The 26497-nt window shown below is 37.9% G+C and overlaps 1 long non-coding RNA gene across 1 annotated transcript in view; it reads left to right on the forward strand.

The window, feature by feature from the left end:
- The window catches only part of 9530051G07Rik (RIKEN cDNA 9530051G07 gene), a 35287-nt gene extending 9400 nt beyond the window's left edge, over positions 1-25887 (forward strand). The window contains exon 4 of the long non-coding RNA NR_040272.1: positions 21979-25887. This is a non-coding gene — a long non-coding RNA (RIKEN cDNA 9530051G07 gene). The remainder of the gene's footprint in view (positions 1-21978) is intronic.
- The last annotated feature ends 610 nt before the right edge of the window (positions 25888-26497 follow it).

Genomic DNA, 26497 nt, shown 5'->3' on the forward strand with positions numbered 1-26497 from the left:
CCACTTACACAAACCAATATAATTTGTAAATATTTTCTAAATACTTATCCTTATTTCTACAGAGGAGCAGAGCTCTTCCTCATCAAAGAAGCTTCTCTTCACAGTACACAGAGATTATTACAAAGGTCTACACCTGGTCAAAATACAGAGCACAACAGATCATGGAGTACCCAACCCCAACTGATATATTTACAACTCAGTCTCTATGCCTGAGGCTCGAGGAAATTGTGGAAGAGGAAGTGTAGAAAGATCATATGGGACTGAGAATCGGGATATCTGTTGTGAGATTGTATCCTCTGGACATGACAAGGAAGGTACACCCAGGAAATTTCAACAATGTGGTTGCCTAACCAAGACCAGCATAGTGACAATACCAGTTGACATGCCAGCTTAGATGAGGCAGATCTCACAAGACCCCACACCTAAATGAAGAGTTAGAGGCAATCAGGAGCTTCTGAGAAAGGGATTGTTTTTTCCCAGGGATTAGCCCCCATGATGGGTTAGCCAAATGATCAGCCCATAGCAGTCACAAAAGCAACACTAGATGGAGTCAACAGGCGTGTGTATCTGCATAATGATAATAAAGAAGAGATTATTAATTTAAGAAGTAAAAAAGGAGGAGTGATGAAAATAATGTAATGCCATACTAATGTATGATATTTTCAAAACAAAGATTTAGATAAAAATATCATGAGTCTATATGTGTGCAATTTGTGTATGTGTTCATGTGTGCGAATGTATACATGTATACATGTGCCATGGCACATTTGTGCAGAGTAGAGAACAGACAGCCTTATGTATTTTTCCTTACCTTCAACCTTGCTTGAGACATCTTTTGGGGCTTTGCCACTGTGTGTACCAGGCTAACAACCCCTGGAACTTGTCAGGCATCTCCTGTCTTTGCCTCCCATCTGGGATTACAGATGCATGCTACCACACTTGGCTTTACCTGGGTCCCAGGGTTTCAAACTCAGATCCTCACACTTGCACAGCCAGTACTTTGCTAAGGGAGCCATCTCCCCAGCCGTTGGTTTATTATTGCTAAATGATAGTCCATTATCTGGCTTATTGTATATTTGAGAAAAAAATACTCAATAAAATAAAACCACATAATGAAATTTAGCAAAAACCATACAAAACTATTCTGATAACACCCAATTATTTTTTGCAAACCTGACACTTCATTTCTTTCTAAATGGTATTTATTATAGTCATCACTTTCTAATATGATGTCAATGTCCACTGGATATAAAATGATATGTGTCTTGTCTGTGTCATCCAATATGGTTTAGATTAAACAACCATATTTAGCTGACCTCTACTTATATGCAACTCAATGATGCACATGATATAGTAATTGTGTTGGTGCTACGGCTCAACAGATAGGAGCACTTGCTTCCAAGTCTGATGGACTGAGTTTTGTCCCTAGGGCCCACAGAGTGGAAGGAGAGGGTTGACTGCCTCTTGATGTCCACTGAGTTACACACACACACACACACACACACACACACACGAAATGGGAGTATAAATGTAAGACACCATGGTAATGGTCATAATCTAGCAAATGGAACTTTCTGCACAAAGATCACTGTTGACAAGGGACGTCCAAGTCAAACATTTTCAATGTTTAAATGAAAGAGGCTGAAGCTTGGTTCCAATTTTCTCTACAAGCTTGAATGAACACTAACACTGACCTGTTGCTAGGTATTGTGCAGCACTAATGGCCATCACATGGACAACGCTAAACAGGTTCTTGCTTTTTAGAACTTCACAGTGTGGACACAGGTAGAGATCTCAATGATATCCTTTATTTTTATGTTTAAGTTAATTTTCAATTTAGCATGCAACATAATGGGTTTCATTGGGCCTTTTGTTTCTTTTTTAAAAGAATCATTTATTTATTTTATGTATATGAGTGCACTGTAGCTGTCTTCAGACACACCAGAAGAGGGCATCAAACCCCTTTTTAGATGCTTGTGAGCTACAATGTGGTTCCTGGGAATTGAACTCTGGACCTCTGAAAGAGCAGTCAATGCTCGAAGTTGCTGAGCCATCTCTCCAACCCTCATTTGGCCCTTTTCATATTTGTATATCATTATTCTTTGTTCTAATTTGTCCCTATCTCCATCTTCCCAATCTATCTCCCTGCCCTACTTCTTTTAAAACCATTTTTATTAACTCTTTGAGAATTTCATCCAATGTATTTTGGCCATACTCCCTCCCCACTCCTCCTCAGAACTCTTCATAGGTCCATCTGTACCTCCCTATTCCACAACTTTATGTTCTCTTTCTAAAAACAATAACCCACTGAGTCCAGTTTGTGCTTCATATATACTCATGGGTAGGAGACATCTGCCAAATGTGGTTAACTTGCACCCTTAAAAATAATGACTCCTCTCTGTAGAAGCTGCCACCTGTCAATAGCTCTTCAGTTAAGGGTTGGACCTCTAGAGCACACTGCTCGCCCACCTGCCATGCTGGGATGTTGACTGACTGACCTGATTTTGTTCAGGCAGCCACAACTGCTGTGTCCCATCCTGTCCAGAAAACAGGGTTTCACTCCAGTCCTCCCTGGCCTCTGCCTCTTAGCATCTTTCTGCCACTTTTTTCCTCAGTGGTTGCCCACCCTGCCCAGATCTGAGCTCCTAGCAGGGAGGCAATGTAGATGTCTCTTTTGTGGCTCTGCAGTACACCAGTATACCGACATTTATTTTCTGCACTTTGGCCAGTTATAAGCTTCTATGTTAGCCACTGTCAACTGCATAAATAAATTTCTCTGATGCTGTCTGAGAGTTTCACCAACCTATGGGTATAGAGATATGAATTTCAACTTGCCCTACTTTTCCTGGACCACTTCCCTTAAATGCCCCCTTTTGCTTTCTTGTCATATGCATTTCATTATCCTCTCCTTTTCTCTTCTATCTTATCCTTTAAGCTATTTTCCTCCTATGCCACAGTCCCCTTTTTAGTTCGTTCTCTCTCTCTCTTAAATCTGGGTTTCACATATGAGAGAAAAAAATGTTCCTTATTGATAATCATCTACACACCAGGTTTTTTGCACCTGTAACTTCCCTAAGACTTTGAAATGTAGCTGTTGAAATCTTATTCTTTCAGATAAGGAAAGGAAGAAAAAGATTTTTAAAACCAAGTGGTGATAGGGCTGGAGAGATGCCTCAGCTGTTAAGAGCACTGACTGCTCTACCAAAGGATCTGGGTTCGATTCTCAGCACTCACATGGTGGCTCACAACTGTGTTTAACTCCAGCTCCAGAAGACCTGATCCTTTCATCCAGGCAGACATGCAGACAAAACACTAAATGCACATAAAATAAAAATGAATGTGTTACTTAAACAAACAAAACCAAAGTAAAGTGACAAGGTAGCAAAGTCAGGGTTCCCATCTAGGCTGTGACAGAAAAACGAATGGGACAAAACAGCCCCAGCTCTTTCCAGTCTTTCCTGGTAACATTTCACCTATGTGGTGTAAGTGTCACTTACTGTGGGATAGTTAATGATCTTCCTTAGCCTTCAGAGCATCACTAAATATCACTCCATTTTGTTTCTGTCCCTGGTCCTGGAGCCACCTGTCTTTTCATTCTGCCAAAACCATCATCAGTTTTTACTGCACTTAATGTGTTTGCATGTTTATCTACCTGCTTGACAATAAGATAAGAGCTCATATCCAGCCTGAGAGATGTCAGTCTAGCTATTTACTCAGCAGAACCTCAAACATACCGCTCAGTAAAGACGTGATTGGATTATTCATGATGAGATGTGCTCTTTACCTGAAAAGTAATAGTGGCTCTTATTTGGTCCTTTATGATAATATGCAATATATTATTAAAGGTAGACTACTAACATCACTTCTTAGTCTTATTTTGACCCCCAGGAGGAGGATGCATTAGTCAGAGTAAATATGGCTTGATGCTGTGTGCTTTTTTTGTTTGTTTGTTTGTTTGTTTGTTTGTTTCCAAGACAGCATTTCTCTGTGTAGCCCTGGCTGTCCTGCACTCACTCTGTAGACCAGGCTGGCCTTGAACTCATAGATATTCACCTGCCTCTGCCTCCTGAATGATGGGACTAAAGACATGCACTGCCACACCTGGCTTGCTGTGCGCTCCTTACACATACACACAGTCCTAAGGATGTTCCCTACCAGGAGGATTTTTCTAAACATCTCTCCTTCAAGTGGAAAACTATTTTCCTTACAATCCATGTGACTAGTAAATTTAGCCCTACTGAAAACTACACTTGAGAGACAAAGAGAGAAACTAGTTGTGATGGGCTGTCTGACAATGTGCTACAGATGATGTATATCATTTATGTTCATATGTCACTGGGCAAAAGATGCCCCCAATATTCCTCCTCGAAATGAAAGGAATTTGGTTATGTTGCTTGGCTGTGTGACCAGGATAGAACTAGTTGTCCATGAGCCTACTTGTCGGCGCCTTAAGTAACTTTTTCTGTTTCATCTGTACACTTGGATTAGATCCTTCAGGTCTGAATTCCTTCTAAGCCTTCATATTGCTCTGTACTTCCCAATAAGAAGAGGGACTTCACTGAGTATAGTACTGAAGGATCCTCAGGCAGGCAGTGAGTGATGCTGATATATTCAAGGCCACTACAAGTGAGCTCTGTCAATATAGGGAAGGCACGAGTTTCTCTTGGTTTCTTTCTGTTTGAGCACTTTTTATATTTGTTTGTTTGTTTGTTTTTTGCAACATGTGACTAAGTAATTTTTACTTCAAACTTGATTATAAGGAAGTTCATAATAGAAAGCATTTGTGTGTTTATTGTTGTGTTTGATTCACGTCTGGTTGTACCCTAGAAATCCCACTCTGGAGAACCCCATGAAATGCATTGAAGTTGTCAATCCTTTACCTAGTAATTCAATTATAGCAGCATCTGAAAACTTGATTCTCCAGGGTTAATTTTTAACGTTCTCACAGGCTTTAAAGTTCACACATTCTTGCTATCTCAATGTTTCCACTTTTCATATTTGCATTCAATTGGCTTCTCTTCAACAGAGTCCCTGCACTCACACAGTGGTCTGTACTAATAGGCTATATTCTTTCAAAACTTTCTTTTTTAAATTAATGAGCAAGAACTATGATTTTATAGCTTTATATAATCATTATGGGGTCTGGGAAATGAGAGTTATTATGAAATACTTCACAGTTGATTGATTTTGTATTATAATACTGGTAGGAAAATTATCCTATCCCACTTTGAGCTCATACAGGAAGCATCTTCCTAAGTAACATATGTGTGAGCTGTATATAGCAAGTGCTGTTCAAACTCTTATGACTTTGCGGCTAGATAACCATTTAATGGTTCATTTCCATTCTAGGTAGCCCATTTCTTACTTTTTCTTATTTAAGGAATATCTTCCAACATTTGGGTAATTTTTTAAAGCCACTATCAAGGTATCTGTTGTATATGCTCTATCTGCATTACACATACATGCCAAAAGGGTGGGGGGGGGGGCGCGAGATCACATTATAGATGGTGAGCCACCATGTGAATGCTGGAAATTGAACTCAGGACCTTTGGAAGAACAGCCAGTGCTCTTAACCACCAAGCCATCTCTCCAGCCCGCACACGTTTTTTTAAAATTCATTTTTAATTAGAATATTATATAACCCTCTATGCTTTGAGATTCCCTCTCAAACTCATGGCCTTTTTTTCTTTCATTATCATTATGTATTCATTAGTAAATATATAAGTGCAACCTGCTGAGTACATTTAGTATTACTTGCTTGTGTATGATGTTAGGGCTGACCACTTGGTACTCGGTAACCAACAATTCTGATTCATATGTGAAACTACCCTGCTGGGTCCAGAAAACACTATTTTCTGGTAGTGATCGACACTTCCGCCTCTTACAATGGAGACCCACAACTGGTCAAAGTGCAGAGAATAACAGACTACAGAGTGCTCAGGCCTAAATGGGACACCTATATTATACTTTTCTTCCCAGAGTTTGGATGATTGTGTAAGACAGGGTGAAGAGATTCTAGGAGCCAGAGAAAGAAAGAAAGGAAGGGACAGAAGGAGGGAGGAAGGTAGGAAAGCTTTTTTAACCTGCAATTAAAACATTTATATCCTATTTTTAAAATGTTTACATTACTACTTAAAATATTTTTGTTTTTAATCCTCCACAAGTATTTCATTTACCTTAAGGTTAATTATATTTACAATTTATAAGATAATCATTTTCAAGAGAAATGTTAGTCCATTTATACCTTAAAATTTGCATTATCTGAAAGTGCATATATGTCACACTGTTAGATATATCTTCAATCCACAGTCACATTAGTGAGGTCACAATAGTAAAAACTTATTTAACTCTTGGATAGAACTGTAAATGTAACAGGAAGTATACTTTTTGGCAGGGGTCTATTGGATAGTTTTCTAACTCAATGTCATTCTTAGAAATCTTACTTTATTCCAAAGCTTGCTGTGTAAAATTATCACAATGTGATGTTAAAGTGATGTTTGTTCATCACCATGTTATCTCAGTTGGGGCAGTTATTGGGAGCATTTGCAAATGATACAAAATATGGTGTTATAGTTTAGTGGTAAGGAATACAGTCTCAGACTATACCTTTAGATCTTTGTTTATACTACTCTAGGCTTATAAATTCACTTATTATTAATAAATTTTGCACAATTATTTATGCTTTTCTACTTACAAGATTTTGTGGTCTGTAAGCATCATAGATTTATTTTTTCCTTTCTAAATTTAATCCCACTCCCTATTTTTCTTATCTGATTGATCTGCCTAGTACTTCCATTACAATGTTAGCATCATGGACCTTTTTTTGTTCCTAGTGTTAAGGTAAATGATATTAGTTTTTCAATTCTGAGTATGATGCTGTATTTCTACTGACAGATTTATCATACAGAGTTTGAGTTCTCTAAATGGTTTGATAAAGTTCAGCCAGGAAGATATGTGCATGCCTGGAATTCCAGCACCTGAGCAGCAGAGGATCTTGAATTCCATACTAGCCTGGGCTACATAGAGAAGGCCTGTCTGAAAAATAAAATTTGAACATTTTAACAGTGAAGAAAAATGATTCCTGGTTTGTGTTTCTGAATGCTAACTCAATCTCCTCATTATAGGTATACTTAGATGCTACATGTCTTCTTTTTAAAACTCAATTCATTCCTAGAAATTTATTCATTTAAATGAGTAATGTTAGTAAAAACATTGTCTGAAATTGAGGGAGTATGTGGTGAATCATAATAACGATTCTCCTTTAATCAATGTTATTTCTGTAATACCAGTAATAATATCCTAAATTTTTATTTTAGTACATTTATTAACTCTTGTTAATTTTCTCCATCTTTAAAGAAATAAACTTGGCATTTATTGTAATGTCTTACTATTATCCATTTTATCTAACTCCGCTCTAATGTTTACTATTTTCTTCTTCATGCTAGCTTTGGTTTTAGTTAGATTTTATCTTTAGGATTTCTTGAGGTGCAGTACTAGGTTATTTTGAAAACATTCTGGTATATAATATATTATATTATAATATTATAATATATTTTAATATGATATAATGTAATATATTATATAAGCCATATATAATATATATTAAATATACTATATATTTTCCACTAACATTGCCCCACTGCATCTCAGGAGGTTTAATATGTTGTGTTTTCATTTTCATTCATCTCTAAGTGCCCTAGTTAATTTTCTAACAGTATGATGAGACATTATATCTAAGGCAACATACAGAAAAGTTTATTTGGAGCTTATAGTTTCAGCAGGTTAGTTGAGTCCATGACCATCATGGCAGTAAACAAACAAACAAAAATACAGGAAGGCATGGTACTGGAGCAGTAGCTGAGGGTTTACATATTAATCCACAAATGGGAGACAGGGAGACCTAACTGGGAATGGCATGAGCTTTTGAAACTTAAAAGTGTATGCCCCAGTGACTCACCTCTTCCAACAAGGCCACACCTCCTGATCCTTTCCAAACAATTCCAACAACTAAGGATCAAGTATTAAAAATATGTGAGCTTATGGGGGTCATTCTCATTCAGACTAGCACAGAAGTAATTTTTCATTTTTATTGTGATTTCCATTTTTGATTTCTTGACTATTTAAGAGTTTGTTTGAGTTCCACATATTGGCAAAGTTTCTAGCTTTCTTCCCATGATGAGTATCCAACTTTATAAAAGATACCATGTGCATTTCTAATCTTTCTAAACTTATTGAGATTTATTTAGTGACCTAGAAGTTTATCCCAGAGAATGTTACATACCTATGAAGTGTAGTTATTTATAATTTTGCTCAAGTCCTCTGTCATATTTAAATCATAAGTACTTACTGCATTTCTGTCTTTTTTCTCTTGTGTCCTGTCAGTTACTGCTTAGAATTTCAGGGATGTTTTGTTTGATGAATATAGATTTGTGATTGTTATACCATCTTGATGAATTAATCACTTTTTAGCATATGAAATCTTCTGTTTCCTGTAAATTACTTTAACTTAAATTTTATTTTCTCTGATGTTAGTATGGTGATCCAACTCTTTTTGTGTGTGTCTTTTTTTAAGTTTATATTTATTATTTATTATATGTATTTGTGTATGTCTGTGTGTGTGCTCATGTATATGCAGATGCCCAGGGAGGTGAGTAGAGTTCATTGGCTCCAGTGAAGCTAGAGTTATAGACAATAGTGAGGTGCACAATGTAGATGCACAATGTAGACAAACTCCATGCCTTAGAAAGAATAGTTAGTGCTCTTAAGTCCTGAGCCATCTCTCCTACCCAAAACCCAAAGTGGCTTCTTAATTTAAAAAAATTAAAAATTATATGTGTGCGTGTTCCTTTGGATTGAAATCAGATTGTCAGGCTTAATAGCTGGTGCCTTTATATGATAAGACACCTTGATGGCTCCTGTGTGTAAATATATTTTTTCATAATTCCTGTTATAAATGCTTTCCTTGGTGTTTATGTTTTATCCTTGTGCCACTTTGAGCCCCTTTTCATTTCTTTTGTGTACATTATTCAGTTACTCTCTTTGTGGTTATCATAATTACTCCAACCTTGCTTAAATAACACATAACCCTATTCCTATATAGTGTTGCTTCATTAACTGTTACACATATGTGTGTGATTATGATTTGCCTTCTTTGCATGGTTTATTTGACATAATATTTTCTGTTTTCATCCATGTTCTCACAAAAGATGAAATTCCATCCTTTTATTCTGGAATACTATCCCATTGTTTATGTATACTACATTTTATGATCCATTCATTATTCTTTATTATTTGATAGGCACTTAAGTTTTGGGCTAAAGTAGGCTGCCATAAATTTAGGAGTGCGGATGTATATTTCACTTTATTTTATTTTTCATCAAATTTCTTCTCTTATGATTTTGCACATGTACACAATGCATATATTGCTTACTAACTAACTGACCACTTTCTTTCCCCACTTCCTTTTCAACTCTCAACCATTCATCTTCTCCACAAATCTCTCTCACAATTTCTCACAATTCAAGAATCTCTCTCTCTCTCTCTCTCTCTCTCTCTCTCTCTCTCTCTCTCTCTTTTCTTGCTGAGATTAATCAGAGCTGTCTTTGTGACCATGGGTTTTCGCTATCCATCGGAACTCAATAAACTCAGTAGTGGGTACATTTATTAGTTACTTTTATTTTGATGTGAGAAGACACTGTGACAAAAAGTGAGTTATGGGAGAAAGAGTTCAGTTTTGTTTATGGTCCCAGAGGGATAAGGATCCAGGAGGGCACATCATCAGAAGCAGAAAGCTGAGAGATCACATCTCAACCAGAAGCATGAAGCAGAGAGAGTGAACTGTGAGCAGGACAAGGCTTTCATTTCTCAAAGCCCATCAACCTGCCCCCTCCCCCCCCCAGCCCTGTGACATCCTCCAGCAAGGCCACATATCCAAAACCTCCCCACAAATAATGTCACCATGGAACACACAGAGTTCAAATGTCTTAGCCTATGGGAGACATTTCTCATTCAAACTACCACAGAACACAAGTAAAGATAATTATTTCCCCATCCCAGAAACTATTACTAGCCAATAGTTCAGAGATAAAGGGAGGGCCCCATGAACACTTGCATCTTATTTGACTAATTGTTGATAGTGCTTGCCCAGTGCAGGAAATCAATGTTGTGAATCAATGGCTGCAATGAGTCTAGAGAAAGGAGCTTTGTAGCATCTTCTGGAAATGAGATTTTTTTGAAGACCTTTGGAAATTTTACATGTGGGTTACATGTAATCTTATAACATCCACTACATAGGACTGGAAAGATGTTCCTATAACAATTTCTGAAATGTTCAGGTTAATCATGCAGACATCTTGTAATCTAGCCCCTCACAAAAGGAATGAAATCCAGTCCAGATCAGACAAAAGCATTTTAGTTCAGCAATCAACATTTAGGAAGCTTTAAGACATGTGATGATGATTAGTTTGGATAAAATTTCTGAAACATGAAGAGAATAGTCAATGAATTTTAAAGACTAAATTAATGTTGTTTATAGAGAACTTATAAATAAAAACCAACTCACAATCTATACATGTCAGTGAACTTCTGTATAGTGAGAATTGTCATTGTGAAGTTATGGAGTTTCAGTAACAATTACACTTTCACTACTAGTTACATTTTATGCACTTATCTACCTGCCACAAAGAAACCATGACAGAGTTAAAACTGTATATACAATTAACTTTATATCCTGTTTCACAACTCAGGTTTTTCTTTACCTGCAAACTGTCTGTACTTACCACCTAATATTTATCCTCTCTTAATCTCCTTTCTACATACATAAACATTGTACCCACATGTACATTTGTTTATGTGCACATGAACACACACACATACACACATATACACATTGTAGGCTAGGATTCCCATATAAGGAAGACTATGCAGGCTTTGTTATTTTGAAATTGTATGACCTTGCTCAATATTATATATTTAGAGTCCATTCCTTTCCCTGCAAACTTTATATTTAATTTTTCTCTATAGCTGACTATTCCATTATATATATATATATATATATATATATATATATATATATATATATATGCCATGTTTTCATTATTTATTCATCTGCTGATGAACAATTACATTGGTTCCATTTCTTTGCTATAGTGAATAAAGCAGCAATAAACATAAAGGTGAAAGTATCGTGCCCAGGAGTGCAATATCTGGGTCATATGGTAATTCTCTTTTAATTTTAGGGGGGCCTCCAAACTCATTCCATAACACCTTTGTCAATTGGAACTGCCACCAGCAGTGAATAATGGGTTTATTGGGTTTTAAAAACAGTTTCTCCAGCATTTTCTTGGTCAGATTTATCTTTTAAATGATTATCTCCAATTTATTTAAATTTTTCCATTATTTTTATTTCTTTTTCTTTATTATCCTTACATGTATACTTCCATATAAACTGCCAATCAACAAACAAGCTAATGAGTTGAATACACAGTTTTTTAAAATCCCACAAATGGCCAATATTTGAAAGTGTTCAGTATCCCTAGCCATCAGGGAAATGTAAATTAAAACTACTTTCCAATACCACCTCACCCCAGTCAAAAACCTAATTAAAGTCCCAAGTGGTTAGAAAGGAGATATAGAGAGCATTATATAAATACAGCCTTGGGCTGGAGAGATGGCTCTGCAGGTAACAACACGGGCTGTTCTTCCAGAGGACCGAGGCTCAGTTCCCAGCATCCACATCATGGCTCACAAATATCTGTAAGACCAGTTCTTCTTTTAGCCTTCACAGGTACTAGGCATGTACAGGGCACACAGAATACATGTAGGCAAACACCCAGAACACATAAAATGAAGAAATAAAAATGTATAAACACAGCCAGCTGTGTCCATCAAATGCTGTTTGTATGTATATATATTTTAGGGTGGACCATGTGGTATTGAATAACCAGTTAGGAGCTCATTTCTAGGGAAACCAGATTCTTTCTCCCCCAGAAGACATAATTTTTTTGTAACTTTTCATGAAGGCCTTGTAATATTTCCCCCATCCATGCTGGCATGTCAACTAACAGTGTCACTGTCTGGGTTTTATTTAAACAGACATAAAATAATAGGATTCCTATGTTTTATTTCTTCAAATACACTTATTATTTACCCCTCCTCCTTCTACTCCATCTATATTGCCCTCTCTTTTTCCACCCCCAATTAAAGCCTACCCCACCTCCATTTCCCCCTTTATAGCAACAGTCTCTTATTATTTCCCTCTCTAGACCCACTTCTTTCCCTGACTCCTTGGTCCCTTAACCTTATAGGCCAATGAACAAGAACCACAATGCATTTTGGTCTCCTACAGGAAAAATTCAGAGGCTCATGTGAAGACAAAATGGTGACACCCTGCTTCTGCTTCACGCGCTGACATGTGCATTTCTAGAGATTGTGCATGAGAGTGAGCCAGGAAATTAGGAGATCCGAGCAAGGAGCCTTGTATCACCCCCACCCCCACCCCCAGCCCAAGAGGTGGCAATTTCTGTGTAGACCACATCTAGTCAGGCCCACCAGCTGCCAAGTACAAACTCCTATGGATGTTTATAGCAAAGAGGGCATGAGCAGCTGGTGTCTGTCAGGGACAGCACTATGCTTGCCTTTTAGTTGCTAGGGAGGGGGGGGGGAAGGGAGAGAGAGAGGGAGGGAGAGAGGGTGGGGGAGAAGTAAGTACTCAGTGCATGGTTGAAAGGACTGTTTGCTCTAGGGCCTTCGTTCCGCTCCTGTGGCTTTCCCATTTCCTGAGGGGGCTACAAAAGTCCCATCCATAGGGAAAAATACCAATAATATAAGTTAATGGAAAGTCAAGCTTCCAAACACGGTTTGCTGAGGTGGTGATGAGCATCAACCTACCCACAGGATGCATTCAAATCTCCTTTTTGCATGCTTTGTTATTTGACTCGATAGGAACTTGGGAGGCATTCTTTTAATTAGATATTTTCTTCATTTATATATCAAATGCTATCCCCAAAGCCCCTTATACCCTCCCCCTGCCCTGCTCCCCAACCCACCCACTCCCACTTCCTGGCCCTGGCATTCCCCTGTACTGGGGCATATGATCTTTGCAATACCAAGGGCCTCTCCTCCTATTGATGTCCGATTAGGCCATCCTCTGCTACATATGCAGCTAGAGACACAGCTCTGGGGTGTACTGGTTAGTTCATATTGTTGATCCTCCTATAGGGTTGCAGACCCCTTTAGCTCCTTGGGTACTTTCTTTAACAAAGTAAATGTACTGTATATGTAAGTGAAAACTGTTAAATATGTACTTAGTTTGTTCTACTTAAATTAGTTAATGAAAAAGAGAAAAAATAAATGTGGTGACTCAAAAGTCACACTCTCTGATAGTGTTCCCTGCTCCCTCGGACTCTTACTTCCCTACATCCACAAAATGCTCTTATGTATATTCCTTATCATTAAGTTTTGATTCATCTAGTGGTTTTGGATGTACCTGTTTATGTAGTTTTAGTAGCATTGTGTTGTTTTATATACACAGAGCATAGCCTATCATAAGATTTTATTAATGGAAGTCATGTAAAATCTTCCTGCCCTTTGCATTACTTAATTCTCCTTGATTATAAAGTCATCATCACAATATTTCCTCTAAACACATTTAGAAGACATCAGCTGGCACTGTAATTCTTGTTTCAATCATTAAATATAACAGAGGTAATTCGAGAAGGGTTCTATGGGGTTAATCATATTTCTGTTTGTTGTGCTTATAGTTACTTTCCTTTTTTTTTAAAAAAAGGATGTTCCTTTGTCTCCTGTTTTATCACTTCTTTTGTGTGTATGAAACTTGTTATCATGCCTTTTTAAAAAAATGTGCATCTGCCTGTCTGTCAGTCTCCTCTCTCTCTCTCTCTCTCTCTCTCTCTCTCTCTCTCTCTCTCTCTCTGTGTGTGTGTGTGTGTATGTGTGTGTGTGTGTGTGTGTGTGTGTGTGTGTGTGTGTACACGTGTTCCATGGCACATAAGTGGTGGTCAGAGAACAATTTCCAGGAGTCAATTCTTTCTGTCCATTATGTGGCTACCGGGGATTGAACTTGGGTCTTCAGGCTTGATGGCAAGCACCTCTCCTCACTGAGCCATGCTGCAGACCTTTGGACATTCTTTTAGGGTAGAGGCATTAGTGAATAATTAATTTAATAATAACAACAATAACAACAACAACAACAACAATAATAATTTTCTTAGTTTTCTTTCTTCTAATGCTTCCCTTAATATCTGAAAAATGCTTGTGTCAGATATGAGTTTCTGAGTTTGCCTTTGAACATAATACCATAATTTTTTTCCTGACTTCTTTGTATTCAGTTGAAAATAGCTGCTGTCACTGAATCAGCTTTTCTGTTTAAGTGGTGTTTTGTGTGCTTAAGATATTTTTGTCTGGTTTTCAGATATTTGACTATGAGTGTAATTCTTTGGGTTTATTTTTATATTGGATTGTAATTGAGTACAGGGGCTTATGACCCCTCTCAAATTTGAGGAATTATCAGCCATTGCTTTTCAGAGCCCCATTCTTTGTCTATTTCCATGGTCCTATAGTTTTCTGAAGATTTTTTTTTAATTTCAGTCATGTTACCTCTGTTGTTCAGATGAATATCTATTCATTTATCTCCAGTTTCAAGAAATCGTTTTCCTCTCTCCATTCTGCTCTTACAGTGTGTTATTCTACTTGTAATTTCAGTTTCTGGTTTGCAACTTGCCTTTGCTGGAGAGAATGGAGCCACTGTTTTTCAGTGATATTTTTCTTAAGAAAAGCAATTACTATTTAAAAGAATTATGTTACCCTTTCCTTTTCCAGGTTCCTTGGCAAGAGTAAGCAAATGTTTAGATGACTCTATTATCTTCATAAGTTGACTTTTATGAGTTGTTACTTTTTCTAGGACCCAGGCTTGGATATATTACACAAAAAAGATACCTATAGAATTAACAACTATGTTATTCCCTATGATTTAAGAGCATCTGCTCTTCTTCTTTTCTGTACCTTTCATAGTATTATTTGCTTTGCACACACTATCTGGGGATTTGTTATAGTTATATATAAATAGCAAGAATATAAATATATGTCTTTATATTACTTTCTCAAAAATCAAAGTTAGGTAATTTTTATGCTTAGAATTTTGGGGGAAAAGTATCAAGTCTATGGTAATAGAAACACTGTGGAATATAAAAACTGTTAAGAACTTAAAATTGAAAGGCTAAAGCTGTGTGTAGATTATCTGCTGGGTAAAAAAAGTCATTTACATTCACCATCATCAACTTTAGGTCTTTCCCCATGTTCTTCTCACCTTCATAATAACAGGGCTGCCACCTCTTTTATAGTGTCAAACAAGCAGGGAGAAGTCAGTCCTTCATCTAATTAATAAGGCAAGCCTTCCTCATTTGCAGAACACATGCCATATGCTATTCTTGTATAGATTGGGATCCTCATTTTTACCTCTCTCTCTCTCTCTCTCTCTCTCTCTCTCTCTCTCTCTCTCTCTCTCACACACACACACACACACACACACACACACACACACACAGACAGATACCTAACAAGTAAGCCTTCCCTCTTCAAAGCTATTTGGCTTCCTTCAATACCACAAAATATGGCTAACCTAGCTTGTGATTTTTATAGTAAGTGCTAAATGGAATATATCGGAATAGAATTAGCTATATCAGAACTGGATTTTTCCACACAAAAAAGTGTAAAGTACTGATAGAGTTTTGCCAAGATTTCATAGGAGTACATAAAAAAGAAGTTTTACTTGGGGAAAGAGGAAAGACTGGAAGACTAGCAGCTAAAAAGACTTAAGAAAGAAGAAGTGTATCCAAGTTAGCATCTATTGTGAAATTCTAGTGGAGTAAGCTCGCTAATACTTTGAAATTTTTAGTAAAATTCAAATAGCCCACACAATTTGCAAGTGATTTTTCAATCATTTTATTTCAACCATTTTATCAAAGATTTATTTATTTATTTATTTATTTATTTATTGTAAATGAGTGCACTGTCTTCATGTACACCAGAAGAGAACATCAGATCCTGTTACAGATGGCTGTAAGCACCACGTAGTTGCTGGGAATTGAACTCAGAATGTCTAGAAGAACAACCAGTGCTCTTAACAGCTGAGCTCTCTCCAGCCCCTTATTCAATCTTGTTCTTATAATATATATATTTTTATATTTAGCATTTCCCCAAAAGTATAATAAATAAGTATATTTAGCTTTCCTCCACAAGACAGTCTCCACAGTGAATGTCACAGCCAGTAAATTGGAGGCAACAGTGCAAACTATGGAGAGAAAATGGAGCAAGAAAATTGAAACGTTTAAAAACAACTAAACAGAAATACCTTAAACAAAGAAGGTAGCCAACCAAAAGGCATCATTAACAAATAAGACCATAAAGAAGAATGTATTTCAGGGATGGAGGAAATAAGTATAAGGACTCTGGCTCTCCCAGTGTCAGAGAATACTACGAGACTAGGCCTCTGGTTTCTTCAGGACCAGTGAACTCTGAGAGACCAGGCCTCTGGCTCCAGTAGAATCAGAGAGAAAAGGATGACCAGGCCTCTGGCTTTTGCAAGCCCAGAGAGAACCTGAGTTTCATGTCTCTGACTTCTGTGGGACCAGAAAGCATTAAGTGACCAAGCCTCTTACTTCTACAAGACTCAGAGCATCATATGTCCAGATATCTGACTTCTTTGGGACCAGAAAGCACCTTGCAACAAGGTTTCCATCTCAGTGAGCTCAGAGCTCAATGCAGAATCTAAGCTTTGCCCTCTTCCTTGTGCCTAGGGTTTCCTAAGGGACTGGGGCTATAGTTCCAGTAATCAGTGTGAATGTGAGTTTCTGACTTCTGAGATTCCAGTGGTCATTTCAGGATCCAGAGTCTATATAACTCAATGCTCGTGACTCCACTCATAGCCCCCTGATACTAGACAGACCTTAGTGGGCCTGAGGTGTAGTATTTTCTCCACAGCAAGCTCACAGATTCCTGTGAACAGCCAAAGGGCAGCCCTATTCTTTGTCCTATTGTTACACTGGCAAGACAGGATAACCTCAGTGACTCCATTGGACATTCCACAGCAAATTTCACCAGTTTCAGTAGCTGAACTTCAGGCAGATATACCTCTAGGACAAATCCCAGAAAACAAAGTATCCAAATAGGCTTGGACAAGGTAAAGATTAAACTGAAAAAACAAACTCACTATAACAGGCACAAAATACAGCAAGGAATATAACACAACCACCAATTACGACCTAATACCAACCAACCCTGCTCTGTTAGGAAATCCAAAGTTTCAGAGGTAGCAAAAGTATCTGAGAAAGATTTCAGTCTTATATTTAAATAGAATTCATCATCATGTAGAAGATCCAAACAAACAGATGCATGAATTATGGAAATCCACCCAAGGCCTCCACAAGACAGTCTGCACAGTGAATGTCACAGTCAGTAAATTGGAGGCAACAGCGCAAATTATGGAGAGAAAATGCAGCAAGACAATTGAAACATTTAAAAACAACCAAACAGAAATACTTGAAACAAAGAAGGTAGCCAATCAAATGGCATCATTAACAAATAAGACCATAAAGAAGAATGTATTTCAAGGATGGAGGAAATTTTTGAGATAATACATAGAGACCTATACAAAGGGAAAAGTAAGGAGTGTGAGCAATGCGTCTAAGAAGCCTGGAATACATTCAAGAGGTTAAATATGAAAACTAATGGTATAGAAGAAAGAACAGAGGTAAAATCAAATGCAATAGACAGCCAACATATACAATTATAGCAGAACATTTTTCAAACTTAAAGAATAAAGGAGACACCCAAAGACAAGGAATATAGCGAGCTGCAAACAAACGTGATCAGAGAAGAAACTCCTTAGGACAGATCACAGACAAAATGCTTTTAGAAATTTAGATCCCCTTGATCCTCTCAGCCACTATTCCTGGTGAGAATCCAGGGTCCCCTTCAGCAATTTCTCCCAGCCCATCTCCAGTCTTCTATAACCCCTCCACCAACCACAGAACTCCACCAGGGATCCCATAGCCACCACACTTGGCTGGGACTGAGATGAGCTATCTGTGTTCTCCTTCCCCTCCTCCATTCTGGTCTCTCTAGGGTATCCCTATTCCAGTTGCTACTGCATGTCTCAACCTATCTCGATTCCTTTGGGACTCCAGCCATAGCTGGCATACACCTACTTCTGTGTCTGCTGCCCTTCATGGAACTGGACCCTGAGTCCTATTTAAGAGACCTCTAGGGTTATCTCCCTTCCCCTGCCTGTTAGTTTACCACACTCCCAACTCACCACATCTGTCTGAAACTGCTTAGAAGTATGAAACCTGAAACCCAGAGTTTCAGCCACAAGTCTAAAAACCAACCATCATTCTGCTAATCCACAACACATCAGATTGTGGTAATAGCAATTGAAGAACCAAACAACCATTCAACAAATGTAAAAAGAAAAAAATACAAATGTTATAACTCTAGATACTCAGATCCCATTGCAAAGACAAAAAATGAACAATCAAGACAATATGCCTGCTCCATAAATCAGCACCCCATTGTAACATGCCCTGAGAACACCAATTTAGTGAAAGCAAGAAATAAGTACTTCAAAATAGCAAGTATGGATATGTTCAAGGACCTTAAAGGAAATATAAATAAATGCCAAAATGAAGACCATTAAAACACAGTTGAATGAAATAATGAAGAAAATTCAAGATATGAAAGTAGAATTTAACAAAGAAATAGAATCACTAAAGAGACTCAAACTGAAATAAAACTCAAAATGAAAAACTCAGGTAGTCAAACAAAAGGCTCAGAGATAAGGTTTCCCAAACAGTTTGAATGAAGTAAAAGAGAGATTCACATCTTGAAGATTAGGTAGAAGAAAAAATAACCCAGTCAAAATAAATGTTAAACCTAAAATGAATCCATGCACAAAATATCCAGAAAATATGCAACCCTAAGAAAATATCAAACTTACAAATAATAGGTATGGAGGAAGAAGAAACCCAAGACAAAGGTACAGAAAAGAATTTTTAAAATTATTTTATTTATTTACATTTCAAATATTGTACACCTTCTCTGTACCCACTCCAGGAACCACCCCCACTCCCACCCCTCCTCCTCCCCTTTGCCTCTAAGAGGGTGCTCCCCCACTCACTCCCAGTTCATCTCTCCAGCATCCCTCTTTGCTGAGGCATCAAGCCTCCACAGGACCCAGAGTCTCCCCTCCCACTGATACCAGATAAGGTCATCCTCTGCTAAATATGTAGCAGGAGCCATGGACCCACCCATGTGTACTTTTTTGGTTTGTGGTTTAGTCCCTGGGAGCTTTGGGGGTCCAATTAATTGATGTTGTTGTTCTTCCTATAGGGTTGCAATCCCGTTCAGCTCCTTCAGTCCTTCCCCCAACTCCTCCATTTGGGGTCCGCAGGCTCAGTGCAATGGTTGGCTGTGAGCATCCGCCTCTGTCTTACGTGCTGGCAGAACCTCTCAGAGGACAGGCATACCAGGCTCCTGTCTGCAAGCACTTCTTGGTATCAGCAATAGTGTCAGGGTTTGGTGTCTGCTGGTGAGATGAATCCCCAGGTGGGGCAGTCTCTGGATGGCCTTTCCTTCTTCAGTCTCTGCTCCACTCTTTGTCCCTGCATTTCCTTTAGACAAGAGCAATTCTGGGTTAATATTTTTGAGATTGGTGGGTGGTCCCATCCCTCCACTGGGGGCCATGTTTATATACTGGAGGAAATCTCTTCAGGTTGTCTCTCCCTGCTGTTGGATATTTCAGAAAAGTTCCTCAATCTAAAGAAAATTATGTCTATCGAGATATAAGGGGCTTAAGAATGGCTTAGATAGATGTTCTATAAGCTCTATGAGACCATCACAGATACAACAAGTCCAGACTATTACACCTAACAACACTATCAATCACATTAGGAGTAAAAAAAAAATTTCATGGTAAAAACAAATTTAAGTCTTCTGCTGAATTCTCTCAAACCAGCACCACTTAAATGTGAATATCAGACATTTAACACAGCAGGTTTCTGAAATGACCATAGATCTAGGGCCTAAGAGGGAGAGTGGCTAGCCTGGTCCTTGGATCCTCTTCCTCCCCTGGAAACCTACTTCCATCTCTTGAAACCAGAGATAAAAGAGAGATAAATTACAGCTGTCAACATTTTTCTTTATGTCTGGTATCCCATCTAAGTCAAATGAAAGGAAATAGAACAGTTTGCAGGAGAGGTGGAAACAATTTGACAGGAGTATGTGTATACAAAAAATTTGTTTCATTTGAAATTCTCTAAGCTTGGTACATTTTAAGATGTTTCAGTTGTTCAGGTTTGTCTCTTGGAGCAGAAACCACATAAGATATAATTCTTTCTGGTATGAAATGGATTACATGAGGCATGAAATACAAAAAAAAAAAATTGTTGCTTTCAAATGTTTCCTTAAGGAAGATTGAATCTGCTATGAACATTAGTTTCACATAGACTGAAATAAACCTCTAAGGTTTGATCAACCTAAAGTGTGACATACAAAAGCAAAAGTGTCAGCCATTGAACAAGGGTTTAATTTCTTTCATAGCTGGGATGTAGTATGCAGCTGTGGGTGAGTAAGCACGATTTAAAAGCTGTTGTGAACACAAGCCAACAAGTAAAGTTGAACCACTGACTACAGCCAAGTGTTATCCCACTAGTGTTCCCTCTGGGCAGAGGTTGCCTAGTTATAAATTATGTAGAATCCAACACATAGAAAGACATTTAACCTCTACTTAGGTCATAACTTCCTCATGTGATTGGTATAAATGGATACATAGCTGCCTGTGACAGCCTTATTTGGAAATTTGAGATTTCAAAAGATTGTTGTTCTGCCAGTTCGAAGGTTCTTGGAACTGAGTTGGTGAGTTAGTATGCAAGTATCCCTTCTCCCTCTCTGCTGTCATTTGTAATGTTTGGGAGAATCCTTGGGATTGAAGTTCTGATTACAAATTATTTAACTTGGAAGTTTGTTTTTTCATTGCAAACCCATATATGTCATCTTGGTACCAAGACCAGGGATCACACTCCTATTGGAAGTCATACTTACATTTTCTTACAAATTAATTAATGAAATATTAACATAATTATATAATAGTCAAAAAAGATATAAATAAAACCCATGGAAAGGCAGGGAAAAGAGAAATAAAGATAATACAAGTTAAAAATATTCATATTAAAGTGATAACATATCCCCAATTGTAATTAAATTAAATAGAAATGAAAAATATACTACCGATAAGAGACATCATGATATTTGAGAATGAATAGCAATTAATTATACAAAAGAATTCTATCTATAGAATGGATAACAATATACATTTTAAAATGTGAATAAAAAACATAGGGGCTAGTGAGATGAATTTAATTCCTAAGACCCCCATGATATAAAGAGAACCATGATATAATCTTCACACACACACACACACACACACACACAACACACATATGCACACACCTTAGCACTGAAAACCAAGAGCACTGGTAGCAAACACAACTCTTCCGATTGACACAGTCACAGAGAAGAACTGTGCTCTCAAAAACTTTAGAGACTATTCCAGAACCTTTAAGCATACCTGGTGTTCATCACTTAGCTGATAAAATTTGGTACATTAGAGCTAAGTGGATTTGGATGGGGTTTTGGACAGTAAATTGATAATGTAGTGGAGAGAGCACTCTGAGGGCTTTAAATGAGAGTGCTTTATAATTTCCATTTTCTATGGATGTGAATTTATGAAGCTAAGCTGCCCCACAAAGCTTCCAGTCTCTGATTATTCAGGAAGATACTAATATAGGTTTTCCTGGGCAGATTTTCACAAATGTAAATTAAAGCTTGAATCAGTTGATCTGAAAATTATCCAGGAATGTGTGACTAAATCAGGACAGCCATTTCAAAGTAGTTTCATTGTCTTAGCAGAAGAAGAATAAGTGAAAGAAATGCTTCGCGTGAGGATTCAAAGCATGCCTGTTTGGAAGATGGAGAGGACCCTGCACAGAAATCGGAAAGAAGTCCCAGAATTAAGGACCTTCGGCCAACAGCTAGAGAAGAAAAACTCCAGTCCTACTATATGATGGGCAATATTCCAGCTGAGTTTACGCTTTGCTCTGTGTTAGTGGGCTAGTATGATCGTCAATCCTCTTTGTCAACTATTTCGGATTAAAAAGCTGCTAGGACATTAGTGAGGCATGCATTTGGATGTGCCTGTGAAGGGGCTCCTGGAGAGAATTAACTAAAGCGAAACAGTATACCTTGAAGGTGTGAGTCACCATGGGAGTGGGCTGGGGGAGTCTGGCCTGAATTAAAACAGGGAAAGGAGAAAGGCAACCGAGGACCAGCACTTCTTTTCTGTGTCTTTCCTTTTTCTAGACGAGATAAGCCCATGAAGAGATGTAAAATCCCAACCACAAAACCCTTTCTGCCAGATATTTTTTCACAGTATTGAGAAAACTAACATACCCTTTTGACCTACCATTTGTGAATCCTGTCTGATATCAGAGTGGGTTGGACAGTCTTGAGTAGTACTTTGGTCCTCTTGAAAAGAAAAACATAATTCTCAATTTAAAGGAATAAGAGATAGTTTATTCTGGAACCAAATATGAACCTGGAAACAAAGATTCATTTTACCACAAATACCACATTCCAATATGGTAGCAGTTTCATGATTTTTTTTTTATGGTAACAGAACAAAGTTGTACCTCAAATACACTTAAAATATATACTTAAATACACTAACATATCCAATAGACAGGTTACAGTTTGTTATAGGCCTCAGTGGATTTCTGGTGACATTCTTAGGGTTTTGTATAGCTGGAGCTAGTGGTTTGCTCAGAGTATATTTGAACCTTTTGATAGTCAGAAAGGTATTAGGTCAGACATGGAGTGGGTAATGAATAGCTTTCATAGAAGCGAATATGAACCCAAAATAATTTGGTTCTGGTCTGCAACATTTTTAACTCTTCATAATCATGAAGGTTGGTCGTTTATAGAATCTCTAGCAGGTTTAATTCTTTGTTTCTTGTTTTGTTGTTATGTTTTGTTATCTGTTTGCTGTGCTATGTTGTGTTTTTCTGGGAACTTGAGTTCAGTCCCTAGTACTGGCACATACTCAAGGGTTACATGCACACACTGATGTGCTTTCTTTCCTCCAAGTGCCTGATATTATTGTACTGAATCCCTGCATGAGTTTGGAGGTATGCAGCCAGCTGTATCCTAGCCTGTGACTGAGAAAGGCTAAAACTCAGTAGCAAACCTACTTCCATGGCTCTAACTGAAACAAAGGTTTTCTAGTTTGTCTTTAGGGTCATAGATAGATGTCTCTCCTAGTAAGCTCCTGCATGAGCAGTCCTGCTCTCAAACCACAGTCAAGATATTTAATTCTACGTCAAGATTTGTGGCAGTACTGAGGTCAGAAGGGCAGCCTGTGCTGGTTACTGATTAATGTGGCTCCCTCTGGGTCCCTATGTGGGCCAGTGTGTCAAACAACAATGGAGAGAGGTTAGGAGGAGATTAACACCTCTTTACATCTCTTATGATACCAACGTTAGAATGTCTGCCCCATGGGCTAACACAAGTATATCTCCTAGCTTGGACTTTAAATAGACAGAATTTTCTGAGACCATGATTGAGAGGGACTTGGGATGATTCGAAACCATTTCAGATCTGCTGCGTTATTTAGATTACTGTGCGTATTAGTTACTTTTCTAGTGTTGTGATGAAACACCACAACCGAGGCATCTTCTAGAAGAAAGGAGTTTGGGGGCTTCTAGTTAGAGAGGCTTAGAGTCTGTGATACAGACCTGAGGCAGCAGGCTGCAGGCATAGTAGCTAGCACAGAAGCTATGCTTTCACAACCCTAATCCCAATTAAGAAGCAGAGATAGAGCACCAGGAATGCTATGAGGCTTTAAACTAGTGGTTCTCAACCTGTGAATCATGACCCAAAGGAGATTGCATATCAGATAATTACATTATGCTTTATAACAGTAGTAAAATTGGTCATGAAATCATTTTATGATTGAGGTTGGAGGAGATTGCCATAACATTCAAACCACCACACTACCACAGCAAGCATGTTCCAGTGACAGATAGTTGAAATCCCCAGAAGCCTCTTATAGATGCAAGGTAGTCTACAAATCAGTGGAACTGGAGCCCAGGTTTGGGCCATTTTGGATCTGCTGTAGGTTGAAAGACCTTTCCTGGAAATGAACATGGGTATGTCCCTTTTTTGTACTTTGTGCAAACAAAACTGATCTTAAATTATAGATCAGCAAGCTAGATATTAATTAAAAGGTAATTCCAAAATTTATGGCCACCACTGAACGCATTGGTACTGCCTCCTGAAACAGCAATATGCGAGACTTCTCCAAGGCTCCTTAGCAGTTAGTGTTAGTAGTCAGACCAAAGTAAGGCATTTATGAGCTTAGGTCTAGGAACACATTCTCTAAGTCTGCCATCTAAGTCAAGGTAACATGTCTAAAAGATTATTTTCACTCTTGCTGTTCACTGTTTTAAACCACCCAGTCATAAGAACATTCACAGCACACATTTACAAAGAACATATGGTAAGCCATAAATCAATCTCAATGCGTTAAAAACAACTTCCATCATAAACCATGCTATCTCTTAACAATGAAATCAAACTGAGATTAAAAAAGAAAAATGACAGAAAAAGAGGCTGGAGTTATTATCTAAATTCATATAAAGCTTGCCTTATAATACATGAAATTTGAGGTTCAATCCTTAGTACCACAAAAGAAAAGAAAAAAATTACATGAAAATATTTAGCCACTTATACATTGAACAGTACTCTTCCAAATAACCCACTGATAAAAAGAAGTATCAAGGAAATATATATATATATATATATATATATCTTTTAAAAATTAGACCCTTAAGTCAATATTTAGGAGAACAGAATAAATACAAATCAAGAAGGAGATCCATGGTAAAGAATTGATCAGAAACTGATAGAACTGAAAATAGAAAATGAAAGAATATCAAAGGAGTAAAAGACTGATAAGATCTTTTAGAAAGATCAGTGATATGGATAAATGTCTAACAAGGCTTGCGGGAGCTAAAAGGACTGGGAAAGGGGAGGAATTGAAGGAAGTCAAGTAGGAAGGAGAAAGAGAGAGAGACTAGGAATTTGAGGAAGAGTGGAATGAGGGCTTATGGGAAAGGTTAAAGGGAGGAATGGAAAGGGATAAATTATATAATTATATTATAATCTCTAAAAATAAAATGAGAAAGAGGGGAATGGGGCACCCATTGCTAATAGTAGCCTTGGAGCTATTGGCAAGTGATAGCTGCTAGAAGAGATTCAGTTTTCCCTAAGGGTGTCCCACATTCCAGTGGAAAGTCACACGTCCAAGAGTATTTGGGCAGCACAGATTTCTTTTGACAGGACAAAAGACATGATGAGTGGGTGAGAATGGTGGAATGAACCTTGGAAAAGATGAAGGAGGGAGGATGAATATGACCAAAACACATTGTATGAAACTCTCGAGGAACTCATAATGTTTTTAAAGAGGCAGTTGCTTATAGACATGCCCACAAGCCAAGCCAATGTAGGTAATCCATCATTGAGACTCTCTTCCAAGGTGTCATTGGGATAATGAAAGCTAATGATTACAAAACCCCACTAATGTGGAAAAAAATAACATTATCCTCAGATATTTGACAATATAGAATGCACCCCGTGAGTTCATTCATATACTCAGTACCTCTGTTATGAAGATGTTTGCTAATTTATATTTGTGATGAGTTGAGATAATGTGACTCCAATTAGGACATTAAATAAAAGGCTTTTCAGCTGTTTGGATTTTAGCTTTTCATAGTCGTGTGTTTTGTTTAAGACAGAGTCTTGCTGTGTAGATTAGGCTAGTCTCGAGCTGGATATATCCTGCCTTAGCCTCCTGAGCACTGTGATCACTTTGAATACACCACTTCGTTTGACATGAGAGCTGCAGTATTATATGTGGAAAAAACCACAGTGCTCCGATCAACAACTTAGCTCTTGTTCTTGTGTCAGATGACTGTGAATGATTATTAGGTGGTATTCCTAATTGGCACTCACACTCTCAAGTCCTTTTGCAGAAATTGCCTACAGACCACACAGTCATCTATAGGATGGAACACAGGGCCCCCAATATAGGACCTAGAGAAAGTACCCAAGAGCTGAAGGGGTCTGCAGCCCTATAGGTGTAACAACAATATGAACTAACCAGTATCCCCAGAGCTCATGTCTCTAGCTGCATATGTAGCAGAAGATGGCCTAGTCGGCCATCATTGGGAAGAGAGGCCCCTTGGTCTAGCAAACTTTATATGCCCTGGTACAGGGAAAAGCCAGGGCCAAGAAGTGGGAGTGGGTGGGTAGAGTCTTGCTGTAGAGTCTTTGGGATAACATTTGAAATGTAAATGAGGGAAATATCTAA

Source organism: Mus musculus, chromosome X (assembly GCF_000001635.26).
Source record: "Mus musculus strain C57BL/6J chromosome X, GRCm38.p6 C57BL/6J".
NCBI classification, from domain to species: domain Eukaryota; kingdom Metazoa; phylum Chordata; class Mammalia; order Rodentia; family Muridae; genus Mus; species Mus musculus.